The sequence below is a fragment of the Cnephaeus nilssonii genome, assembly GCF_951640355.1.
Source record: "Cnephaeus nilssonii genome assembly, chromosome: 6".
Taxonomy (NCBI): Eukaryota; Metazoa; Chordata; class Mammalia; order Chiroptera; family Vespertilionidae; genus Cnephaeus; species Cnephaeus nilssonii.
In genome coordinates, this window is record NC_137077.1 from 53,885,554 (window position 1) to 53,903,363 (window position 17,810).

General features: G+C 40.9%; 1 long non-coding RNA gene across 1 annotated transcript in view; it reads left to right on the forward strand.

Annotated features, from left to right (window-relative positions):
- The window catches only part of LOC307100835, a 70,711-nt gene that overhangs the window by 12,407 nt on the left and 40,494 nt on the right, over positions 1-17,810 (forward strand). The window lies entirely within an intron of this gene.

Genomic DNA, 17,810 nt, shown 5'->3' on the forward strand with positions numbered 1-17,810 from the left:
GTCATGAATACTCATATCCAGTGATTTAATTAAGTCTTTATTCTATGGAAATAAAGTATAGGCCAAGCAAAGACTTGACTACAGTATAAGGTATGTTTACAGCTGCAGTTAAAAAAGATATAATAAAGAACAGATGAGAAATAACTTGAATTTTCAAAAACAGGGAAAGTGGTATAAGAAAAACTAAGCAGCTATGTCATAGAAGAATATTTCATATACTGTATATTCACCCTATATTTAAAATCGTTCACACAGATTTAAGAATATTTAATAATTTATATAATATAAATGTAAACATTAGCATTATTAAATAAAATTAACTAAATTTTATTTTTAGTGTTATATAATAATTTAATAAATATATTCATGATATAATTCAGAAGTAAAAAAACACACAAAACAGTCCAAATAGTGTGATCTAATTTTGATTTTTAAAAAAGACACACGTGCGCGCTCGCGTGCGAGGCGCGCGCGCACACACACACACACACACACACACAAATTCACAGATCTGACTATTAAATCATAAAATCTTTTTTATATTGATTATTTCAACATTAAACTAGCCTAACCAGAATTCTTATTTTTCATACTTATTTATGTCCTTTAATTAGCATTCAGCTGTATCTGTCGCTACTAAGTCATTAAAATTTTTTTTCAATCAATAGTACAGTTGTTTTTTAAAAATATATATTTTTATTAATTTTGGAGAGGAAGGGAGAGATAGAAACATCAATGATGAGAGAGAATCATTGATCAGCTGCCATCTAGTCTACATCCTGGGCATGTGCCCTGACTGGAAATTGAACCAGGATCACCTGGTTCATAGGTCGATGCTCAACCACTGAGCTACGCCTGCCAGGGCAGTACAGTTGTTTTTTTGATCCGTATATCAATGAACATCTATTAAATTTGTTAAATAATTTTTTAAAAATATATTTTTATTGATTGCAGAGAGGGAGTGAGGGAGAGAGAGATAGAAACATCAATGATGAGAGAGAATCATTGATTGGCTACCTTTTGCATGCCCCTTACTGGGGATTGAGCCCGTAACCCAGGCATGTGCCTTTGTGGGACCCTTCAGTCCACAGACCAACACTCTATCCACTGAGCCAAACCAGCCAGGGCTGTTACATAATTTTGACGATTTAAAATTTTTTTACACAGTTAACAAAATATGAGTAATAGTATTGATTTTAATCACTATAATCTTTGCCCCCTTTTATTGAATTTATTGATTGACACTGGTTAACAAAACTATATTGATTTTAGGTACACAATTCTACAATACATCATCTGTGCACTGTATTGCTGTTCACCACCCCAAGTCAGGTCTATATCCATCACCATATATCTGTCTATACCCTCCTCCACTTCCCCCCACCCCTACCTGGCAATCAGCACACAGTTGTCGTTGTCCATGAATACTTTTTTCTTTTTTGCTCAATCCCTCTAACACCCCCCGCTCCCCGACAGCTGTCACTCTGCTCTCTATCAGACTACCTATGATGAATGTATTTTTCAATATGGTCTTATTATTTTTAACTTTTTATAAAGTTGCATATAATCTATATATATAAAATGCTGAGTGACCATCTGACTGTCTGACTGTCTGACTGGCCGACCGTCTGACCAGCCGGTACCTATGACGTGCACTGACCATCAGGGGGCAGACACTCAACACAGGAGCTGCTGGGCTGCAGTGACTTGGCAGTGGCAGTTCTCAGGTGATGCACCCTAAAACCAGAGAGGAGGGAGCCCGATTCCTTGCAGGGCCGCGCGCTTCCATCTTCGGCCATGGGTTATGTTGCTGCTGGGGCACTCTCGGTCCCGAATCTGGTTTACTGTACACTTGTGCTTGCATTCCACACCCTGTATGACAAGTAGCTTTGCAGAGTGCCCTCTCACACTCCAGGACCCCTATCTATCTATATATATAAAAGGCTAAGTGACCGGCCATACGTCCGTCGCACACTGGCGATTTAAAAATAAATGTTGACTCGCGCATGCACGATACATATAAAGCTCTTGCTGGTGCCAATCGCACGAGTGTGTTTCCATCTATCATTGTTGATTGTGAATTTGGTTGTTTTTGTTGACATTTCTATTATAGAGAAAGGACGAATAGCAATATTAAAATATTTCTAATTAATTTCCTTTCGATGTTCATGAATCCATGCACCAGGCCACTAGTTGACTAATAAATTTGAAATTGTTTAAAACATTAATTTACTTTTTTCTGTGGTTCACAATATATATATATTTTTTAAATATATTTTATTGATTTTTTACAGAGAGGAAGGGAGAGGGATAGAGAGTTGGAAACATCGATGAAAGAGAAACATCGATCAACTGCCTCCTGCACACCTCCTACTGGGGATGTGCCCGCAACCAAGGTACATGCCCTTGACCGGAATTGAACCCGGGACCTTTCAGTCTGCAGGCCGACGCTCTATCCACTGAGCCAAACCGGTTACGGCCACAATATTTTTTTTTTTTTTAAATTTGAATTATAGTTTAAAAGGCGACAATAAAAACTTTAAACAGACGTATATTCCATGCAATATTTGGGACAAACTTATACTTTAAAATTTATTTGGGCATTTGAAATTCAAAAACTGGGCGGCCTGTATTTTAACTGGCAACCTGTCCCAAGCATGTCCCCAAGCCTAATTCCAGGGTGCCCAGCCAGCTCCTTCCAGTAGGACCTGGACGGGGACCCTCGCCCCCAGGGAAAAGGCAGGAGCTGGCTTTCCTAAGCTCCACTGACAGGAGAAGCTCTGGGGTTTTCCACAGTATTTCTTGCTGACAGGAAAGTAGTCTTCCAGACTCCAGCTGCAGGGCTAGGGCAAGTTCAGGGAGGGGTGTGGTGAGTGGGGGTTGAGTCCAAACAGGTGATGTGGCTGGTTCCTCAGACAGCCAGAAGAAAACCGGTGAGAGAGATTCCTGCCTGGCAGAGAATTGCCCAAGGAGAAGGGTGGGACAGGGTGTTGGCTGCTTTCCTTCAGGGAAAATTCTTCCACCTCAGCTCCAAGAAGCCAGGATTGGACAGACAGGCAGGGGAGCTGGCGCAGTGCCTGTCCAGTGCACAACCTTGGTGCTACTCCAAAGAACACGTCTACTGAAACCTGAATCACATCTTTCCTGAGTCTGAGCTCAGTGCTATTGACCACTCTCCCCATTTCAGTTGCTCACAGGTAATCTATTGGAAAAAAGGTGGCTTTCATTTCTGGAAAATTCTTCATAATACCATTTCAGCCTTGATGAACTGGCATTTTGGGGAATCATTTGGAGCCTTTCACTCCCTGCTCTCTCAGGTGCCCCCTTTAGGAAGAGGAGTTGCCAAGAGGAAGGGAGCTATTTATGGAATGGCTGCCTGTTGTCACCACTGGCTTTCTATAAATTTTTAACTCTCATAGTATCTTGTGAGACAATTGTGTGTGTGTGTGTGGGTGAGAGAGAGAGAGAGAGAGAGAGAGAGAGAGAGAGAGAGATATCGGTTGGTTGCCTCCCACATGTGCCAAACCAGGGCTAGGGATCTAGCCTGCCACCGAGGTATGTGCCCTTGACCAGAATCGAACCCGGGACCCTTCAGTCCACAGGCCAACATTCTATCCACTGAGCCAACCGGCCAGGGTGGATGGCTCTTTAAAGTCTTTCCCATGGAGAATATTGGCTCAGCAGAAAATGCCCCACCTTGAAAATGGCATTGGGAATGAAGGGTGGGGTCATGCGGGCCTCCAGCTCTTGTCCCTGGAGCAAGCCTCAGGGATGAACATGCAGTGGAACACCCAACGCATCCTAGAGGCAGGAGAGGCCTAACAGAGGTAGCTAGGGACACAGCTTGCCACCCCTCCCTACCTGTTGTAGGCAGAACCTAGGAAGTTAACCTTTGACATAAGGGCCTGCCATCAGGACTTTCATAGCATAAACCCCTATAGTCAGGCTAGGGATAATGCAGGCTTGACATTTGGTGCACATCTCCTCTGTGCTAAATGGTCTTTGCTTTTTCTTTTTCTTTCTTTTTTTTTAAATTTAATAAATCTTTATTGTTCAGATTATGAAAATTGTTTCTCTTTTTCCCCCCATAGCTCCCCTCCACCCGGTTTCCACCCCACCCTCTGCCCTTACCTCCCCCCCACTGTCCTCATCCATAGGTGTGCACGCTTTTTGTCCAGTCTCTTCCCGCACCCCCCACACCCCTTTTCCCCTGAGAGTTGTCAGTCCACTCCCTTTCTATGCCACTGATTCTATTATATTCACCAGTTTATTCTGTTCCTCAGATTTTTAATTCACTTGATTTTTAGATTCACTTGTTGATAGATATGTATTTGTTGTTCATAATTTTTATCTTTACCTTTTTCTTCTTCTTCCTCTTCTTAAAGAATACCTTTCAGCATTTCATATAATACTGGTTTGGTGGTGATGAACTCCTTTAGCTTTTTCTTATCTGTGAAGCTCTTTATCTGACCTTCAATTCTGAATGATAACTTTGCTGGGTAGAGTAGTCTTGGTTGTAGGTTCTTGCTATTCATCACTTTGAATATTTCTTGCCATTCCTGTCTGGCCTGCATAGTTTCTGTTGAGAAATCAGCTGACAATTGTATGGGTGCTCCCTTGTAGGTAATTAACTGTTTCCCTTGAGCGACAGATGAACAGATTGCTCTGATACACATTTCTGTGAAAGAGAGGGCTAAGGGACTGTTTTGCTTTAGAAGTAAAAAGCAGTCCTGTTTGCCTGCCTTCTTAGGCTTTTATTATCACAACAGCTTGAACTAAAATTAACCTCTAGATACAACCAGCAGGGTAAGTATCCTTGAGAAAGCACATGCTTCTACAAGGTCGGGTCTTTAAAGACTAAACATAGAGATTCTAGCAAAACACCAGGGGATGGGACTTGTTTGGAAAAGTCAAGGTCGGGGCTGCCGCCTTCAGCAAGGTCCCCCTAGAGGCCCCCGACCTTTCCGAGGATCCTCCTACAGACATTCTAACCAAGTCCCGTGCTTCCCCACACAGCCCTAGCTGGTTTTCTCAGTGGCAACCAATTGATGAGTCTTTCTCACATCGATCTTTTTCTTTCCATCTCTCTCCTCCCTTTCACTCTCTCTAAAATCAATGGGAAAAAAAATCCTTCAGTGAGGATTAACAAAGCAAAACAAAAAAGTGTATTAAAAATAAAAATATGTGTATACAGCCCTCACTGGTGTGGCTCAATTGATTTAGTGTTGCCCAATGCAGCAAAAGATCCAACATTCAATTCTTGGCCAGGGTGATTGATGTATCTCTCTCACTCACTCTTTCTCTTCCCTCTCCCTTCCTCTCTCTGTGAAATCAATAAAAACATTTAAAAAATTATATATATATATTTACACACCATTGTTATTTAGTTGCATTAGTCTACTAGAAAATAAAAATGTTAAATCATGTTAATAATAATATAAATGATTATAAAAATTAAATAGAAATTCTATGAATCCAAAATGTAATTTGGAATATAGAATTTCAACATTAAACCTGATACACTTTTTGAGTTCGCATTGTTTATTTGTTCTGCTTCTTAGATTGTAGGGATGAATTTAAATGTCTTGCTGTTCACAATGTTTGCTTTCATTAATTGCAGTTTGCTAAAAGCTTCAACATGGTGTTCCATTTGTTGAATATTGAATAAAGATTTCTAACTGACTTTGAACAAAACTGACGGTGTTAAATCAGGTGAGAGCTATGCTGACTCACTCTCCCCGGGGCAGAGGGCCTCCCTCAGGCTGGTCTTTTTCTGAGAGGGTCAGGAGAAAATTAGCAAGAATCGAGTCTCCACACAGTGGGGAGAGAAATTTCTATTTTCATTTGAAAGAATAGAATATGATGAATAATAGATGATAGAGAGAAGGGAGGAGGCCAAATTCTTACTTTTGTATTAAAAAAAGAATCCCACAATAAATTGTTAAAAGACAAAAATTGTCCTTTTTTAGAAGAATGGATAAATAAATAGTGGTATAGTCATATAATGGAAAGCTATTTAGTAGTGAAAATTAATGAACTACATTATCATTAGTATGGGTCAATCTTAGAAATATAAGGTTAAGTGACAATAGCATGTTTAGAAGACTTAGTATGAAAGGATTTTTATAAAGTTCAAAAACAATGAAAACTAAGCAATATGTTGTTTAGGGATGCATACAGATGTGCAATAAATCATATAAAATAAATAAATAAATAATAAATATAGAAGAAAGTAAAAAGATAAAGTTCAGAATAGTGGTTACCTCTGGGGGGGCAGTTGGTAAGAGCTTGTGAGGGGAAGGACTCATGCGAAACATCAATAATATTGGTAATATTCTAGTTCTCACATTGGTGGAGGGCTCATAGCTGTTTAGTTATTTTACTTTGTAACTTTACTAGAGGCCTGGTGCATGAATTTGTGCATGGTGGGGTCCCTCTGCCTGGCCAGTGATCGGGGCTGATTGGAGCTGCCTCACCCAGTCCCGATCGGGGTCGATGGGGGCCGGCTGGGGAGGGACCACGGGAGGTTGGCCGGCCAGGGAGGTACCACAGGAGGGCTCCACGGCATGGCATGTCAGGCTCATCTCACCCAGTCCCGATGGGCCAGACCCCAGCATCAAGCTAACCTACTGGTCGGAGTGTCTGCCTTCTGGTGGTCAGTGCACATCATAGCGACTGGTTGAGCTGTCTACCAAATGGTCGACTGATGGGTTGGACACTTAGCATATTAGGCATATATATATATATATATATATATATATATATATATATATATATGCCTAATATGCTAAGAGCTGTCCTGGACAGAGTAGGTTCCACCCAAGTAAAGTGCAACTTCTCCCTATGATAAGCCAGGCCTGCTTATATATATGGACAGCTCTGATCTCCCAACTTACAAGCATTTAACCCAGGATTATCAAAAGAAGTTTAAAGCCAGCAACACTGATGCATATGAATTAGCTTCTTGGAAAGGATGACTCTTTTTTTGCAAGAACCAACAGGAAGACTCTTTAAAAACTTAACTATTTGTGGAACATCTTTACTTTTTAACTCAAGAAAAGGACCAAATTAACAACTCTTTTATAGAGGTGAGATTTGAGAGATAAACTTGCTAAGACCTTAGTAAGCTATTGTGGGGAACGGGCTGTAAGCTGACACGGTCCTTGCACCTGTAGGGGCTAGCAAGGCTGGCACCTACCCCCACAGATTTCTCAGGCCTGTTTGGATGGCAACTAATCAGTATAACGAGAGCAGCCCCTGCCTACAGAGCTTTCCCAGGGTTTGTTTATATGACTGCTATCAGTAGGATAAGAGCTACTTTCATGGCTTACCAAGAAATATGTATCCAACTAGTGAGATTTATTGTAACAAGAAACCTGTCCTTCAACTTATCCCTCCAGTAGTGATTTTAGAGAAACAAAGAATGTTTTCCTTGTGAGTGATTCCCTGCTTAGTGTCTTATGTATAAAAAGCACTGTATTACTAATAAAAGTTGCCAGAGCTTCTCGAGAGCTGTGGACCTCCCGAATCCCGCTGTGCTGTCTTTCTTTCTCTTCTCAAATCCCACCTCCCTACCTCAGCCTGGTTCAATCGTCAGGCTGGACCTGACAAGCTATTATGTAAAGAAAATGTTAGCAGAGATGTGTTAGGGCATTAATATGAAAGCAAGTAAGGAAAACCACTAAGAACAAAATAGTAAATGTAGCCGAAACCGGTTTGGCTGGGTGGATAGAGCGTCGGCCTGCGGACTGAGGAGTCCTAGGTTCGATTCCGGTCAAGGGCATGTACCTTGGTTGCGGGCACATCCCCAGTAGGGGTTGTGCAGGAGGCAGCTGGTTGATGTTTCTCTCTCATCGATGTTTCTAGCTCTCTATCCCTCTCCTTTCCTCTCTGTGAAAAATCAATAAAATATATTAAAAAAAAAAAGTAAATGTATCCTCGGCAGCAGGGGCGGAAAGGAGGCCTAGCTGTGTTTCAGGGTTGATGGCTGGGTGGTGGCTGGTTATGAGCACAGGCTCTCCAGCAATGCTCGCCTTCCATTCTCGACTTTGCCATTGATTTGCTGGGTGATATTATGCAAGCAACTCGACATTCCTTATCTCAGTTTTCCCATTTACAAAATAATTATAGCATCTACACCACTGGGTTGTTGTGGGAGGAATCTGCATAGAAGGAAAATGCAAGGTAACTACAGAGTGAATTACAAAGAAAGCAAAAGTTTAGCCAAGGGTTTGTGCCTCTTGCCAAGTGCCCTCCCACCATGTCCTGCCCCTGGTTATTGAGAAAGTAAAAATTAACTTGACTTGAGAAAGTAAATTTCTGTCAAATTTTTGGCCAAATGTTTCTCCAAAGGATATGCTGCAACTGTAAATTGTCTTAACAATCACTTCCTTTGAGTAACTTCTGCATTTTCATTTATTGAGAAACTGTGTTCTCTAAAAGCATAAACTATTTAAAAAGTTGCTGTTTAAAATTATATCAGGCCCTGGCCTGTGTGGCTCAGTTGGTTGGAGTGTTGTTCCATACACTGAAAGGTCGCGGGTTCGACTCCTGATCAGGCCATATGCCCAGGTTGTGGATTTGATTCCTTGTCGGGGTGCATATGGAAGGCAACCAATCGAGGTTTCTCTCTCACATTGATGTTTCTCTCTCTCTCTCTCTCTCCCCCTACCTCCTGCTCTCTTTCTCTCTTTTAAAGTAGAAAAAAACATATCCTCAGCTGAGAAGTAAAAGACACACACATTAAAATTGTATCAGTAAGAATGCATATACCATTCTTATCTCTGAGTCACTATGACACAGAAGGGAAGCAGCTTCAATATATGACTCAGATGCAAAGCTTCAAATAAGGGGTTGTTGGTCACAACATTGAATTTCCTAAGGAAACAGGGTCAATTATGTAGTCCAAACCTGAGGTAGAGCCTTTTCACACATCGTATCTGCTTGGAGCTATCAAAATATCACTTCACTCCTATGTTCGATGCAAACCTTTTTCCTCTATTTGATGAGATGACCCAGGGGTACAGTCTTCCTCATGGCAATAGGTCAAAAGACCTGACTTGGTTGGACGATAGGTTGTTTTAGGTCTCCGGCTGATTAGCTTCAAGACTCTCTGGTGGGGTCTTTGTCCTTCACCCCTCAGAGCATTTGTCCAGGATGCCAGGTTGAAGCAAAGATGAAAGAGTAAAGACCTGCAAAGATAAATGAAGGGAATGTATAAAACTTATATGTGGGACTCGACTGCAGCTGGTCCTGCTGGTTTACTCCCTCCCTCCCAGGGGGCCTCAAATGGCCTGCTTTGGAGTTTCTTCCAGAAAAAAAGTAATATTTGGCTCTCTCCTTAGAGTCCATCCTTGGTTAGGTTTATAAGGTCTCTGCTAATTCCTTGGGTTGCCCCCCAAATTCTCCTGACAGCTAATAGGTAGGAAATAACACCTAGAATAACACATATCATGCCTTAGTGATCAGAATATAGATGTGATTTGATTGCCTGATTTTAAGTCTCACCTAGGGACACTTTTTGAATAATAAAACTTCTTAAGAATTTTCCTGGATTCAGTGGGAAGTTTATAGAGTTAAACAAATATATTAAGAAAAAAGAGTTCATGAGAAAAAAAGAACAAAACCCAAAGTTGGCAGAAGGACATAAATAACAAAGATCAGAGCAGATAAGTAAAATAGAGATCAGACAAACAAAGAAAAGATAAAAAAATAATATTTAAAAAATAATGATTTACTGAAAAGATAAAACAAAATTGACAAACCATTAGATAGACTAAGAAAAAAAGAAGACATAAATCAGAAATGAAGGAAGATAAATTATAATTGATACCACAGGAATACAATGAATGATAAGAGATTACTGTGAACAACTATATGCCAACAAATTGGATAACCTAGAAGAAATGGATAAATTACTAAAAACATACAACCTATGAAGATTGAATCATGAATCAATAAAAAATCTAAAACAGACCAGTAATGAGTAAAGAGATAGTCAGTAATAAAAAACTCCAAAGAAAAGGCAAGGACTATTTGGTTTCCCTAGTAAATTGTACCCAACAATTAAAAAGGAATTAATGACAATCCTCAAATTCTTCCAAAGATCGAAGAGGAGGGAATATTCCCAAAATTATTCTATGAGGCCAGCATTACCCTGATATGAAGCCAGATGAGGACACTACAAGAAAAGAAAACTATAGGCCAATATCCCTGATGAATGAATATACATGCAAAAATTTTCAACAAAATGTTAGCAAACTGAAATCAGTAGCACATTGAAAGGATGATACGCCTCAGGCAAATTGGATTTATCCCTGAGATGCAAAGATGGTTCAATATATGCAAACCAATAAATGTGATACTGTACATTGAGAATGAAAGATAAATTTGTACAATCATCTCAATAGATGCAGGAAAAAAACATTTGACAAAATTCAACATCCTTTTATGACAAATAACACTCAACAAAATGGGTATAGATGGATCAAACTTGAACATAATAAAGGTCACATAAAACAAGCCCACAACTATTATACTCCATGGTGAAAGACTGAAAGATGGAGAAGGAGACAGGCGATGATCAGTTCAGTTCACTAAGGTTACATTTGAGATTCTCCCTGATATTCAAGTGGAAATGTAGAGGAGGCTATTGGAAATTTGAGTCTGCAGCTCAGGAGAGAGGTATGGTTTGGAGGTATAAGTGTCTCCAACAATTGAGCCCTGAGGATACTCTACATTAAGGATCTGGGAAAAGTGAAGGTGTTAGGTAGGCAATTAGACCTGAGCGGCTTGGTGTGGCCTGCCCTGGGTTCTGACAGGGGCCCGGCCAACATTGCCTTCAGACTGCCTCCCTAAGGGCAGCCCTGCTGTCAGCAGTTCCTGACAAAGGAGCCCGTTCTTGGCACAAGCACAAGTGCAGAGGAAAATGACATGACCTCAATGCAACCTTACTTGGGCCCCAGCCCAATTATAATAAAAATTGCATTGCAGTTTTGACTTTGTCCCTTCCCCCACCTCCCCTGTAGGTTTTTCAGTATGCATTATGGGTAAGGCCACACACAGAAGACGTATAGTTATGTAACCCTTTTCTGTCAGTCATCCTTGGATGCAAATGAAAGTCTCTACCAAGAGACTTGAGTAACTTCTGCATTTTCATTTATTGAGGAACTGTGTTCTCTAAAAGCATAGACTATTAAAAGTTGCTGTTTAAAATTATATCAGGCCCTGGCCTGTGTGGCTCAGTTGGTTGGAGTGTTGTTCCATACACTGAAAGGTCGCGGGTTCGACTACTGGTCAGGGCATATGCCCAGGTTGTTATTCCATTTAAACCAAATAACTCATGGAGTTCGGGGCCATGGTCTCTCTTGACTATCCCGCTCCTCGCTTGGAGTGGTATTTTCAATAAATCCCACTTTGCTTTACTTTCGTTTTCGTTGGCCTTAAATTCTTTTCTGTGCCGACGAGAAGAACTGAGGTCCCAGCCAGGAACCCCAGTTGCTAACAAAAAAGGGACCAGCAAAAGAAACGGAAAGAAAACATTGAGATTAGACGAAATAAATTCCCAGAGTGTTGTCCTGGAAGTCAAGGGAAGCAGGTGTATCAAGAAGGAGGGAGAGAGAAGTGGCTAAGTGCTTCCATGTGCAGTAGAGTGAGGCCTGAGAAGCAACCCTTGGATGTAGAAGTGGAGTGATTGCACACCTTGATAAAATAAGCTTGGGAAGAATGGTGGGTATGGGTGCATGATTGGAGATGCTTTCTTAGAAAATGGCAAGAGGTATTGAAAACAGTGAGTATAGATAAGTACACGGAGGAATTTTGTGGCAAGCAGAATAAGATGTGGTAGTGGTGATGGTCATGGTGGCGAGGGGATGGAAAGATGGGAGAAATAAGGAGTGGAGAGTAAAAACGTAATGATTTAGGAGAGGAGAAAGAGGGTAGAACTATTGGAGGGGTATGCTGAATAGGCCAAAGGAGATATGCTCTGTTGCACAGGCATTTTTCAGGGGGAAGCAGAGCAGGCTGTGCTGGTGCAGATGATGGTAGGTGATATTATAAATGTGCAATTCCTGGAAGTGTTAACTGCCACCCTTTTCCTTCATTTCCATTTAAAAACTGTATTGGAATGTAAGTGACCCACTGAGAGGGAGCTCATAGGTGATCTTGACTCCTTGCAATGCTTTACTGGAAGGAAACCCTGTATAACCTTTGCAACTCAAACATTACTTTAACTAATAACTTGCTGTATTCTTCCCATGACTTTTGTCAATATCCATCAGTTGCCTCTTGAATGAAAATTGCTGATGTAGGGCAAAATGCAAGGTAAACTGGCCCGGGTGATAGGATCCTGGCACCGGACAGTGGCTCATGGAAAATGTGTCTGGGAAAACAGATTGAAATTTACCAAAATAAGCAAAGGGGAAGGGCCTTACAATTCATATATATTCATCATCTCACAATGCTTATCACCACCCTTATTACCCAAAAAACTGGAAGAGAGAGAAAGAGAGAGAGTTACTTAGTGAGGATGTCCCTGTTAAAAAGGAGGCAACAGGGTACAAATGGAGTCACTTGTGGTAGGTTTCATGGCAGCAAACCAAGACTTATTATTTTTTAATATACTTTATTGATTTTTTTTTACAGAGAGGAAGGGAGAGGAATAGAGAGTTAGAAACATCAATGAGAGAGAAACATTGATCAGCTGCCTGCTGCACACCTCCTACTGGGGATGTGCCCGCAACCAAGGTACATGCCCTTGACCGGAATCGAACCTGGGACCTTTCAGTCCGCAGGCCGACGCTCTATCCACTGAGCCAACCGGTTAGGGCCAAACCAAGACTTATTACCTAATTTAATTACAGTTTCAATGTCCCCAGGAATGTGAGCCAACCTAGTTTCCTGGTCAACTCTAGGAGGTATTCTGCTGATAGATCCCTTCTCTTCCCCTTAGGAAGGCAACCTTGCCTAAAACAATGCATCCTTTGCTAATAATTAACTTGACTTTCTCTCTGTCTCTGCCTTTAAAAACCTTTCCTTTTCTGCAGCTCCAGGGAGCTCCTTTCTGTTTGCTTCTGATTCGTAACTCTTTCAATAAAGCCAACGTGATCTTTAAAATGTACTTAGTTGAATTTTTGTTACTTAACAGTCCTTAAGTAACCACTCCTAATATCAGCATTACCTTTTCTTTTATAATTACTGCTCCCCATTTTTTCACTTTTTAGAGCTTTGGTGTATGTGTGTATGTTTGACTAGGACAAAACGGTGACATCTACCATAATTTATGCCCTTGGCTCAAAACCCCAACAGAAGCTGCTTCCCACTACAGGGAGCCTTATTCTCGAAAGGAAGAGAGCCAGGGATTGGTGGTTTGGCTGTGACGTCACACAGGGAATGTTCACTGATTCTTTTTTTTAATTAATCCTCACCTGAGGATATTTTTTCCATTCTTTTTTGGAGAAAGAGTGGAAGGGAGGGAGGGGGAAAGGAGAGAGAGAGAGAGAGAGAGAGAGAGAGAAACATTGATGTGAGGGAGACACATAGATTAGTTGACTTCTGCACATGCCCTGACCTGGCTGGAATTGAACCTGCAACCCAGGTATGTGCCCTTAATTAAAATCAAACCAGTGTCCTCCTGGTTCATGGGTTGATACATAACCACTGAGCCACCAGCTGGGCTCATCATTCTCTTTATTTATATTTCTAGCTGATAAAGAATGTTCCACAAGCAACAACATTCACCAAAGTGATATCAAAACTGGACACTGTGGCCCAGCCGGTGTGGCTCAGTCCCTTAGTGGTTGAGTATTGACCAATGCACCAAAAGGTGGCTGGTTCGATTCCCGGTCGGGGCACATGCCCGAGTTGCAGGCTTGGTTCCCCATTGGTGGGGGCATTCAGGAGGCAGCCAATGAATGTTTCTCTCTTATCAATGTTTCTATCTCTCCCTTCTCCCTCCCCCTTCCTCTCTCTCTAAAAATCAATAAAAACATTTTAAAATAACAAAAACAAAAACTGGATATTGTGTTTCACCATAACTACTTCCAACCTACCAAAGCTGTTAAAGGACTGTCAACTTTGAGCAAATGAGCTATGTTATGTTAGATCCTCAATGGATCTAAATGAAGACTCTCTACTGACCAAAGGATAATGGAACTTGATTGAAACAATCATATATTGGCATAGGCTTCAATCCTTGATGCATAACCACAGTGAACTCCTCCTTTTTAGCACACGAAGCTCTCTGACTTCTCTCTTTGTGAAGCTCCTACTGAATTTCTACCCTGCTGTGTGTCCCATTACTTGAATTTTGTTCATTTTTGTAGAGGCCTCTGTCCTTTTATCTCTATAGTAGTTTTTATAGTTTGTAATTCTATATCTGTGCCTTTAATTATTTAATGTGTGTCTCCCCTGCAAGACTGTAAGCTCCATGAGAGCAAGAGTAGAATCTATTTTGTCTCTAAAAATTGTTGACTAAAAGAATAAAAATTCACCACCACAAAACTGCTGTGTCAAAGGGATGAATAGTTTTTAGAGTTTGGTTGTATGTTACTAGATTACTTTACAGAAATTACAAGTAAATGTATTGCATCAACAAAGCATAATTATTGAACAACGGGCAGAGGATGAGAGCAGAGAAGAGGGAATAAGGTAGGAAAGCTTCAATGGGAAACCATAAGTTGATCTAGAGAATAATGACAGCCCTGAATGGGAGGGGATGGAAGAAGGAATAGAGAAGGGAGGAGACACTTGTAGAGAATACTATCATTTCAACAAGTAATTAATACAAAAATAGTGATTGAGAGATTTTATATTCTTTCTTCATACTAAGCCTTTGAAACCCAATGCGAATATTACATTGATTGCATGACTCAATTGGCCTGGTCACATTTCTTGTGCTTAATTGCGGCATGTGGCTCACAGCTGCAGTAAGTACTGGACAGCACAGCTGCACAGCCTGGCTCTGAGCCCTACAGCCTGTCTCCTCTCCCACAGTGGCCACCACTTGGAATACAAGACCATCCTCTTGCCCTGCACTCTCCCACCTGCCAATACTGTTTGTACCTTTTATATTCTCCTGCTCATTAATGTGCTTCTGCTCATATTAATGTATTACTACCAGTCTAACCATTTTTCTCCATAATGGATTGCCAGTTGTAGCTCAAGGACAGAAGAATCTGCATGCAGCACAGCCTCACTGCTGTCCACCGTCATACATGCTACTCTGCTGCTCTCTGGGCAGGAGGAAGAACCAGGGAAGACGGAGCTCTCTGCTTCAGTAGGTTCTCAGAGACCATGCCATATTTTAGTTCACAGATTCTCAGATTCATTCTCTCAAAAACGCTTGGTGAGCACCTCCCGTGTCCCAGGCACAGTTCTGGGTGCTTAGGAATCATTCACACATAAAGCAAAGATCCTTGCCTCATGGAACTCTCATTGCAGCTGGATCATACCAGTGCAGGATGACTGCTGAGAGAATTATTATTAAAATTGAAAGGGCTATCAGGTCTCTTAATAACCTAGTGTGAAAGATATGTGTAAGGTCATGGTTACAAACTTGAACATCACACCTTATCAAGTGGTCTATTTTAGACATAAATTCTCTTCTTTCCAGCCGCTTTTATATCTTAGTTTTCTAAAATTAAATAAGCTAATCATTAAATTAGTTTAGCAAATAAACTAGTTAATTAAATGATTGAGTTGGCTTCCTCTAAACTATTGAAATACCCAGACTTACCTCTGCCCAGGTTCTCTGGCCATAGCACCTGCATGGAAGTCCTTTCCTAGTATTTGCCTGGTTTCCTGACCCCTGCTCTGCCCATGATCAACCTCACCTCCCTGACTCTTCCCCCTGGCTTTGGGGAAAGTAGGTTGAGTGTAGGAAGCCTGGCCTTGGGAATCAAAAAGGGCTTAGATCAGACGCCAGCTCTGCCGCCTCTGCTGTGTAACCACGGGCAAGGGCGCCACTCTGAGCCTGTCCTCTTATCTCTTTAAGGGTAATATTGCCCCGTACGTTTGTTTCAAGCGTTCAAAGAGAAGATAAACAAAGGTGCTCAGAAATGGGTCCTTCCTTCTCTCTCTGGAGGATGTTTAGTTAAGTTGTGCTTCACATATTCCAAAATGAACCTTTTGTCCCTGTGTCTTTCTCAGCAATTTTTAATTGTTGTACTTGTCACACCATGTCCAATTTTAAAAAATACTTAGCTCATGTGATAATGCCTTGAGATAGGTGTCCCTTATTATTCCTAGTTCCTGGTGTGAAAACTGAAACTGAGAGAGGCTCACTTTTCAGAATTCTGAGAATCCCTGGCCAAGGGCAGGACAGGTCTCCTGACCCCAATTCCATGGTTGTCTAAGTGGGTAAATAAGAACAGGTTTCTCACATTGAAAACTTGTTCATTTGATGTCTCACTCAGGACTGATCTTAGATATTTCTGAGAGAAAATAATGCCTGTGCTGGAATTATTGCTATGTTTGGAGATCTGGGAATTTGCTGTTTTCGAAAATACATTAATCCTATCAGAAATATTCCACTTTACAAGTTAGAGCATCATGATTTCTTGCTGTCTTTGATTGCAGCTGGCCTGGGCCTAATCAACTGGACAGTTACAAATGAAACTTTTGTCACCACTGTGGTACCTTTATTTCCAATGGTCCTAAAATCAAGCCATTATAAATAGATGGTCATATGTCGGGTCCTAATAAGTTGGAGATTTCCTATGCACATGAATATCACTGGCATACAAATGGTGTGCAAAAAAAGAATCAAATAAGTGAGTGTATGATAAGTATAGTGATTTTAGGGCATTTATCCTCAGAGATCTACTGACAGAATAAACACAACTTCTCCTTTCTTCCAATAATTTGGCAGACATAAACAACTCTTTGAATAAATAATTTCACCTTTGGAAATCTGACTAAGAAACATAATGACAGTAACATTTTTTTATTAACTGCTATGTCCTAGGTACTGTCCAGGTGCTGAAGGTACAAGGAAAAGTAAAATACAACTCTTGATTTCAAGATGGCAGTGGAGCCCTGGCCGGTTAGGCTCAGTGGATAGAGCGTCAGCCTGCGGACTCAAGGGTCCCAGGTTCGATTCTGGTCAAGGGCATGTACCTTGGTTGCAGGTACATCCCCAGTAGGGGGTGTGCAAGAGGCAGCTGATCGATGTTTCTCTCTCATCGATGTTTCTAACTCTCTATCCCTCTCCCTTCTTCTCTGTAAAAAATCAATAAAAATATATTTTTTAAAAAAGATGGCAGCGGACAGAGCATTTAGTATTCTAAACATCTATAGCAATTCCTAGAAAAAGAAGGAGGAAGAGAGTGAGGAAGGCCATGTAAAATGTAAATTATGCTTTCTTTGGAAACATAAATATGAATGTAAACTTACTTCAAAACAGTTCAGAAGGATATCCATTAAACAAATGGCAGGGATTATCACTAGAAAAAAAGAAAAACAGGTCAATATTGAAGTTGATTGTCAAAGGCGGCTTTAATATCTGTAATGTTCTAATTTAAAAAATAGGATATAGATATGTATTATGATTTAATATGTGGTAACAACATTTAAAAATCAAGGTGCACTCTCTCATCCCCTTCCCATTTCATTCTGAAAATTTAGTCCTAAAGCAATAATGTTGGGTGGCACTGGTAAGGCAGGCACTGGCATTGCAGGCATGGAGAGAGGGGATGTGTCCCAGAGTCATGGAGAGTAGGAGCATGTGCTGGAGGAGGGGACCATATGTGCAGGAGGGTTGTCTAGTGTAGTTGTGTAAACCCACATGGGTGAGTATTGTGGCCACATAGGAG